The sequence below is a fragment of the Oratosquilla oratoria genome, unplaced genomic scaffold (genome assembly GCF_046742065.1).
Source record: "Oratosquilla oratoria isolate Oo_2021 unplaced genomic scaffold, ASM4674206v1 SCAFFOLD187, whole genome shotgun sequence".
Taxonomy (NCBI): domain Eukaryota; kingdom Metazoa; phylum Arthropoda; class Malacostraca; order Stomatopoda; family Squillidae; genus Oratosquilla; species Oratosquilla oratoria.
The window spans coordinates 1-10,000 of NW_027467540.1; positions in this window are offsets into that span (position 1 = coordinate 1).

Here is a 10,000-nt window from a genome sequence, read left to right on the forward strand (position 1 = left end):
TTTATTCTTGCTAACGTTATATGATTGTATTCAAGTTGAAGGGCGAACGGGTATGGCAGCAATGGATGTCTGACTATTGTTCGAGTTTATCGGAGTTTGTTTTTTGGTTACTGATGATTGGGATTTGATGGTTTGTTCGGGTGAGGGTATGGTCAGGGTGTGAAGATGATATATAAGATATTTTCACAGGATATTTAAGGCCTTACTCTAGGTCTAAAAGATATAGGGCGGAACTCTACGCCATCGTGAGCTACCGCTGAGGCCTGCTATTTCGTTTGCAGGAAACGAATCTTCGGTGATCAATATTCCAGAATTCGGGAATGCTTCACACGTAAGAACACTTCAACACAATGCGTCTCAAAATTCCTTGTTCATTCTTAGATTTAACTTACTATAGTTTCATTCAGTTTCTCACTTTGTGGCGTGAAAAAGTAATTTTGACAGGGAAATTTGAAAAAAAAAAAAATAAAAACCATTAACTATAGTTGTTCTTTCCTCCTCAAATAATTTTAAATATGTAAGCAACTAACATGCTAGCGATGAATTCTAGTGTATGCCACATTTGGACCTCGGAAGAATTAACCCATCATAAAGGCATAGTCAACGTTGAGGGCTTTGGGCTTCTTCGAAGAGTAATTACTTGAGAACAGAATAACCTTAATAATAAATAAGCATGTATACTATTTCTTAGTGAGGTTAAGAATAGGATCATATTATGACGTGTGGAGTGTGTGGGAGGGGGGCGTGGGGTGGGGTTTGGGAGGTGTGTGGGTGTGGGTGTTGGGGGTGATAGGCAGGGGGTTGTTTTTTTGTTTTTTGATGTGTGTGAATGTGTGAAGTGTGGGTGTGTGTGCGTATGTGTGTAAGTGAAATCAAGTATTAGACTTGTACAAAGGACCATTTAGGGAAGAATGATAAGTATGGTAATAAACTTATGAATGACATTTGGGCATTTAGAATTTATAGGAGGTAGGATGATGGGTATTGAATTGGGTTCTTTATTATGGTTTTATATTTTTTTGGAAGGGTGTAGTGAGTTTTTCCCACAATCCGTGATATGTTATTAACACATACTAAGGGATATAACCCCTGAATAAGTTTGAGAAAATAAGAAGTATGAAGGTGTAATAAGAGAGATCAACTAAGGTGAAAAAAAAAGTATTTTGAAAATGAGAGAGAAATGAAAAAAAATTGGAAATGGGAAAAAAAAGTGAAAGATAAAAAAAAAACCTAAAGAAATAATAAACAAACAAGAAAAATATATACAAGAACCAGAACATCGAACAATTTAAAAACGATATATGAAGAAAGTAAAGACAAATAGCATATTATGAAAGGTCAGAGAGGACGCGGTGCATGCTTAGGAAGAATGTACAAGAACACATCTGTGTAGTGCCCGATTTATATGTGGTGGAGTTGCTGAATGTATAAATTAAAGTTGTCTGTGGCTCGGACGCAAGATTAATGCGCAACACCAGATCACCAAAATAGAAACTCATTCTATCCACTATACCCCACTGGACCTCTTTTCTATTAGAAAAACAAAAAACCACACTTAACCACTAATACTCCCAAGAAAATGACAATACATTCCACCATGGAAAAAATCCACCACCATCCACAATAAATACCTCACTCCCCACTAAAAAAACAATAACAAACACACTGTCCTATATATATATCTTATACCACCACTCACCACTCACTCCTCGTTAACTGACTCGCACCTCAGATCTCTCTCTGTAGTCTATAATCCCATCTCTGCTTCTGTCTTTCTCTCTTTACCGTCTGACTGTTTCACACACGCACACATAATTTATACCTTCAGGAACCACCATTCTATCACCTCCACCAGCTTCCTCCAACAGCTTCCCCCAACATTCCCATCTCCACAATCTGGAACATTGTTCCTTGACCGAGCTCGGGGCAATCTGTCAGATTAGTCCAGATAAAGCCGGACTGGTCTAGCCTGGGTCTAACGGGGTCTGCTCTGCTGGTTTGGGTCTGATGACTACGGTTTACTACTGACAGACATACATGCACAGAGGGTATGAGGTCGGTTATACGTACATAGGCACATACAGACACATGTAAAGGTGGAGATACAGTACATACGCGAGCGCGCGCACACACACGCACACACACACACACACACACACACACACACACACACACACACACACACACACACACACACACACACACACACACACACACACACACACACACACACACATGCACTCACACACACAACACACACACACACACACAACACACACAACACACCAATCACACACACACACACGCACACACACCACAACACACACACTCAACACACACACACACCACACACACACACTCACACACACACACAACAACACACACACACAAAACACACACACCGCACACACATCACACGCACACACACACATACAACCCAACACACATCGCACACACACACACACCACAACAACGCACACAACACACACACACACACACATACACACACACACACACACACACACACACACACACACACGCATACATACATACACACACACACACACACACACACACACACACACACACACACACACACACACACACACACACACACACACACACACAGATATACACGCACACACACGGACACCTGCACGCACAAACACAGATACACACATATGCGAAAAAATACATGCATATGCAGGTACTAGAAAATTTCTCTCCATCTCTCTCTTACTGTCATATCCACCCCCAAAGCTGTCGCCTCCCCTTCCCCCTCCCCCTCCCCCCGATGCGCGCGCGCACACGCTCACGCACGCGTCATCGTCCCACAAAGGCTATTGTTTCGTGTATAATGAATAGTTTCAATAACAAACACAGTTTGCTAATTGTATTCATGATTGATCACGGGAACACGGTGGGCGCAATCTTTCACTGCGCAGAGCCGGATTGCGCAAGATGGCGGGGAGGGGAGGGGGGGGAGGTAAGAACGCGCATGCGCAATGCATGCCTTAGAACACGTCCGATTCCCTTCTCGAAAACTGACTTCGCTTTGTCCGAATCCATCCGTTCTTTGACTTCGTCCCTTTGCCTAAGGCCAAGTCATCATATAACGTCACTTTTCGTTATAAAGGGAACGACGTCATTATATCATTCTTGACGTCATATTTGATGTCAGATAACTTTTCTTGTGTAGAAGAATGACGCCATACATTCGTCATAAGCATAAACAATACGTGACGTTGTTGCGTCACACAAGAAATGACGTCACATTTGTTGACGTCACTTCTTCATGACAAAGAGTGACGTTATTGATATGTAATGTGTACATGTGCTACAGATGATAGAAACAAGGTTCTGTTTGAGTAAAAAATACATGTTTATATATATTTGATAAGTACATATACAGTACACAGACTTTAAACACGCACGCATACACACACATACACACATAGAAACTTCCAGTCGTCATAGGCTATATCTAATCTTAAAGGGAATGGGTCGGGTGCCTGCATAGAAGCTTGCCAGAGCTGGCCCTCGGTGGTGGCACAAAGATGAATTAAATCACCTGGCGGCAGTAATAAGAAGAAGGATGGAGAGGTCCGCTGTGCGCTGTGTTGGCAAGGACCAATTGGCCGGTCCGCTAATGAGGAAATGGTGCAGAGTTGAATCTGGTCCACAAGTTGGTCCAGAAGTGGCCCAGTTGGTCAATAGGAACTTGTCCATAGATCTCTTGGTTTGCGTGCATTAGTGTGATTACAAACACCCACCCACACACACACACACACACACACACACACACACACACACACACACACACACACACACACACACACACACACACACACACACATACATACATACACACGCACACACACACACACACACACACTCAGCACACACACACACACAACACACAACACACACACATACACACAAACACACACGCACACGCACACACACACTCACACACATACACACGTACACACACACACACACACACACACACACACACACACACACACACACACACACACACACACACACACACACACACACACACACACACACACACACACACACACACACAAATACGTGTGCACACAAACTTACGCGCGCTCTTATACACATGTACGTACGTACATATGGAAATTCGATTGTGATATACAATACGTGCATGTAAACTTTTCATTTTGTAAAGATATTAAGATATTTTTTAGGACGTCCAACGAAAAAGTGTGTGTAGGTGTGTGTGTGTGTGTGTGTGTGTGTGTGTGTGTGTGTGTGTGTGTGTGTATGTGTGTGTGTGTATGTGTGATTCATACCTCCTGGATGAGAGCTCAGAGCTCGTATGACCGATCTATGGGTAATACACGCACACACACACCCAATTCCCCGCCCACGAGAGTTGGAGTAACACCCCGTAGCACAGCGATACTGAAATTATTTCAGACCTAAGCTGGAGTCGAACCCGGGTAGCCGTAGTGGCAGGCGAGAACTCTAACCACAGCGCCACGAGATGTGTGTGTGTGTGTGTGTGTGTGTGTGTGTGTGTGTGTGTGTGTGTGTGTGTGTGTGTGTGTGTGTGTGTGTGTGTGTGTGTATTTGTGAAAAATATTTTGGACACAAATGGTGAGTCACAAGTTTAAGTCTCCTGAACCTCTTCAATACGGAAACGTTCTGCCAGATTAGAATATGCCAATGATGTTACTGTATTGAAGAGGTTAAGGAATGGGACTTGGGGGGGGGGTGATGTCTTTGTCCAGTGCTACAGTAAGGTGTCTGAACCGGATTGATTTTTTCATATTTTATTTTATTTTATTTTATTTTATCTTATTTTATTTTATTATATTTTATTTTATTATGTTTTATTTAATTTTATTTTATTTTACTTTATCTTATTTCATTTTCAATTTGTTATTTCTTTTCATTTTATTTTATTCTATTTATTTAATTGCTTTTACTTATCTATTTATTTATTTATTTATACATATATTTATTCATTTATTCATCTACTCATTTATCTATTTATCCATTTATTCATTTATTTGATCATTTGTTTATCTATTTGCTCATTCATTCATCTAATTGTTTATTAATTTATTTATGTATTATTTATTTACCTGCTTATTAGTTTATATATATATTTGTTTATCAATAATCAATTTTATTTACCTCTTAATTTTCCCTTTAATAGTCCAAGCCCAATACGGGGGAGCTAGGCATGACAGCCATTGTACGAGATCATTGTTCAGAAAGTATTTTTTACTGGCATCACGAGCTGCCTCTCTAGCGGGATTCAAACCTCCGGTTCCTCAGCTTTAGACGGTGTCAAAAAAAAAAAAAAAAAAAAAAAAAAAGAGAGAGAGAGATAGAATCGATAAATAAAATTTTGTGCTCGAGGGGCTCATACTGATCGGGTCTTCCATGGTGTCCTAAGGTATTCCAAAGAATGATGCGATTTATCTCTTAAGTAGATAAGAAGAAGAAGACATCTGAGTTCGTCTACATTAATCAAAGACATAGAAGTACATACATACATACATTTATATATATATATATATATATATATATATAAATATGTATATATATATATACATATATATATATATATATATATATATATATATATATATAGATGTTGAGACATTGTGACAGGTTTGAGGAAGGAGGAAGAGAAAGACACGGGTCTAGGGCCGAGTTTATTCGTGACCGGTTTCGCTTACAGCTCTTAAATTTGCCTTGGGTTAAGAGGGCATTCCGCATGCGAGAGGATGGCCACTGGTCATCTCCGCTGGAGACATGTTGAGGTTGCCCCAGATGGCTGCGGTGAGCGTCGGGCGATAGGAATGTCCAGCGTCGATGGCAGTAACCGTGGTTGATTGCGATGCGGTCTACAGTGAAGTTGAGACGAACCATCTCTGCTGAAGACTTGATGAAGTTGCTCCAGATGTCTGCAGTGAGCGTGGATCGTGAGATGTCTAGCGTCGATGGCGGTGCGGTTTGGAGGGCAGTCAAGGCGGGAGCTGTTGCGTAGACCAGATGGATCTTGGTGACGTTGACCACTAACCTGTAATGAATGTGAAAGTCAGCTTCGAGGAGAGGTGTCCTGACGTTTGCCAAGACGAAGCTCCAGGAGTCGTGGCGACTCCCAGAGATTAAATGCAGATCTGCAGTGCATCAGATTGCGGTGGTCCAGCGTCTGCTGTTGGTGCCTGCAGGCTGGCGCTGCTGCTGCGGTGATTATTTCGTCATTAACGTTGCGAAGGACCAATCGGACTGGCGCTAGGGGGCGCAGGTGTCACATTTGACGGCTGTGGGTACGAGGCGGGCGATGGAGAGCAGTTAGACATATGCTGTGCTTGGTTTAATGTCCCCCCGTGGCCGTTGGAAGAGATGGAGCGGTGGTGGGGGCGGCAGCAACGGGAGACGGGTTCATGGTGGTCACTCCAGGGTCACCAGCGTATTGATGCTACTATGGGTGTAGAGAAAGTGCTTTTGGTGAGTTCGTCTCCTTTTATTGTAAGGTACGAGTGATCTGAGTGAACTGATTTTACATGCGGTGGAAGCCGCTATATATACTGCATGGGTAGTTAGTCACCCGTGGTGCGTAATTAGATCATTGCACTGGGTTAGGTTAGGTCGGGTCAAGCAGGGTCGCACTGGCAGAGAAGCGTCAGGTCGTGTACGACCATGCACGCTCCACGCCACGTGACTGTCGCGGTTGTACAGGCGAGAGAGAAGGAGAATTATAATTAAAGTTATTCAGATATCTTAAGGGCCTTGAAAGGCGGGAAGGCCTTTTCATATGTGTGTTCCTAAGGTCTCCTTCTACAGACGGAGAGAAGGGAGGGAAGGAGCGGAAGAACGGAGGGAAGGAGGGAAGGGGGGGAAGGAGTGAAGGAAGGGAAGGAAGGAGGGAAGGGAGGGAAGAAGTGAAGGAAGTGAGAGGAAGGAGAGAAGGAGCGAAGGAAGGGAGGGAAGGAGGGAAGGGAGAGAAGGAGTGAAGGAAGGTAAGGGAAAAGAGAAGGAAGTAAAGGAGTGAAGGAAGGGAGAGAAGGAAGTAAAGGAGTGAAGGAAGGGAGAGAAGGAGTGAAGGAAGGGACGGGAAGGAGTGAAGAAAGGGAGTGAAGGGATGAAGAAAGGGAGGGAAGGGAAGGGAAGGAGTGAAGGAAGGGAGGGAAAGGAGAGAATGAGTGAAATAATGAAGGGGAGGGAGGGAGGAGAGGAGTGAAGGAAGAAAGGGAAGGGAGGGAGGGAAGGAGTGAAGGAAGAGGGGAAAGGGAGGGAGTAAGGAAGGGAAGGGGAGAAGGAAGAGAGGGAAGGGAGGTAAGGGAGGAAAGGAGTGAAGGAGGGTAAGGTGTGTGTGTGTGTGTGTGTGTGTGTGTGTGTGTGTGTGTGTGTGTGTGTGTGTGTGTGTGTGTGTGTGTGTGTGTGTGTGTGTGTGTGGGTGTGTGCGTGTGTGTGTGTGCGTGTGTGTGTGTGCGTGTGTGTGTGTATGTAGATGTGTGCGTGTGTGTGTGTGTGTGTGTGTGCGTGCTGTGTGTGTGTGTGCGTGTGTGTGTGTGCGTGTGTGTGTGTGCGTGTGTGTGTGTGCGTGTGTGTGTGTGCGTGTGTGTGTATGTGTGTGTGTATTTGTGTGTGTGTTGTGTGTGTGTGTGTTGGTCTTTGACTGAATTATATTAATAAGGTTTCGAATTCATTTGGCTTCCTCTTAAGAGCTGAACAGTAATCCGGAACCATTTGAAACCTTATCAAAATTATATCAGAAATCAACATCCGGACATATATATAAATAAATATATATATATATATATATATATATATATATGTATGTTATATATATATATGTATATATATACATATATATATATATATATATATATATATATATATGTATATGTATATGTATGTATATATAGATATATATATATATATATATATATATATATATATATATATATTTAAGATTATTTCAGACAAATGAGAGAGAATGTGGGTGGGGAAGGGCAAACGAAGATGTGTTAGGAAAAGAGTTTATTGCCCTAACGTTGCGACCAACTTGGTCTTCTTCAGAGGACTACAGCATTACAGACGGATCACAATTCTTATATTCGTAGTGAGAGGGAACCCGCCAAGGTATGAGCGTCATGTTTTCCCTTTGGCTAACGATTTAATTATTAGGACACTTGCTGCTTTCGAGAGGCATTTAAATCCGTCTCTGTCGTTGTTGTTCTTGTTGGCGGCGATATGTGCAGCTTCCACAGTTTTTTCTCATTTTCTTCTCAAATCCCTCGTGTAGAATTTCTGCGTTGTTCCAATCAGGTAGATGTCCACATTTGTCCAGGTGACGAACCAGGGAGTTAGATGTTCTATGAGCCCTGAGATCGTTTTTGTGCTCATTCAAGCGTTTATTGAACCCTCGACCTGACTCACCGAAATAAGATGATGGACAACCGTTGCATGGAATACGGTAAATGACACTGAGATTATTACGCATATTATTATGTTTCTTAAATATTTTTCCTATTTTATTGGAAGATATTTTTGCTATATTTATTCCACCTTTTAACAAATAATCATCAATAGCTATGGTGTTTATAGAATTAGGGACAGAAATAAAATGAGACTTATCCTTTCCCGGGGTCCGGACGTGTGAGCCATCGTAGATCTTCTTGGCTTTCCTCGTTGTCCTGGTGATCAAACCTCCGGGGTATTTCAGCTTCCTAAAGGTATTCTTGATGTAAGTAAGTTCATCCTCTAGGAATTCTTCACTGCAGATACGAAAAGCTCTGAGAAAGAAACCTATTAGAACACCCGTTTTAACACGTCTGCTGTGTGCTGAAAAATAATGGACAAAGTCGTCCCTATTGGTGGGTTTCCTGTACACCGAGAAACTTACCTGTTGAGAACCTCTGTGTATCAACGTGTCTAAAAATGGTAAATTACACTCTTTTTCTAGTTCAACTGTGAATTGAATGTCTTTATTCACAGCGTTGAGTCTTCTCAACTTATTTTCTATATTAGTTCTTTTTGGCATCACCACGATTATGTCATCCACGTACCTTAACCAAGTGGTACCTCTTCCCATGATGTTGATGTATTTGTCCATTTCTAATACTTCCATGAATAAACATGCCATGGCAGCAGATAATGGACTCCCCATTGCGAGACCTCTAATCTGTTTAAATTCAATGTTGTTAAACATAAAATATCCAAATTTGACACACATGGAAATAAGTTTTATATAATCAGATCTTGGGACTGGAAGGATATCATCATCGATATCTGTTGTTACTTTCTTCACTGCTTCTAGGGCATCAAAAATAGAAACATTTGTGAATAACGCTGTTATATCGAAGCTTGCCAACTTTTTATCACTTACATTTAGATCTTTAAGTCTCTGGATCAGGTCGGAAGAATTTCTTAAATGGGCCCCGCTGATGGAACCGATGACGTTGGAAAGGGGTTTTGCCAGACATTTCGCTAGTCTGTGCGGAGCGCTACCAATCCCTGAAGTTATGGGCCTCATGGGGATATTTACCTTATGCACTTTAGGTAGACCGTGCATTAACGGGGGTTTTGGAGCTTCTTCTAGTAATCCTAACAACTTTTTTCCCCTGGTTGATTTACGTAGGATTTTTCTCGCTTCTGTGTTGAATCTTGCTGATTCTATATCAGCGTTGCCGGCCGGTTGTCTTTCGTATGTTGATTCATCATTCAAAAGATCGGACATTTTGTCCAGATAGTTAATTTTATTTAAAATAATTACTCCGCCGCCTTTGTCGGCGTGGGTGATAATAATGTCATTATCATTACTCAAAGTCTGAAGGACTTCTCTAAATCTTTTGGGAATAACAAAACGATTACAATCGGCCAAGGCTTGGTAACATGTTATTACCCCTTGGGTGAAACCTTTATCAACTTCGTTCTCAGACCATTTATAATTATTGTTCACATTTCTCTTGTAGTCCTTACCTTTTCCTCCTATATCAAA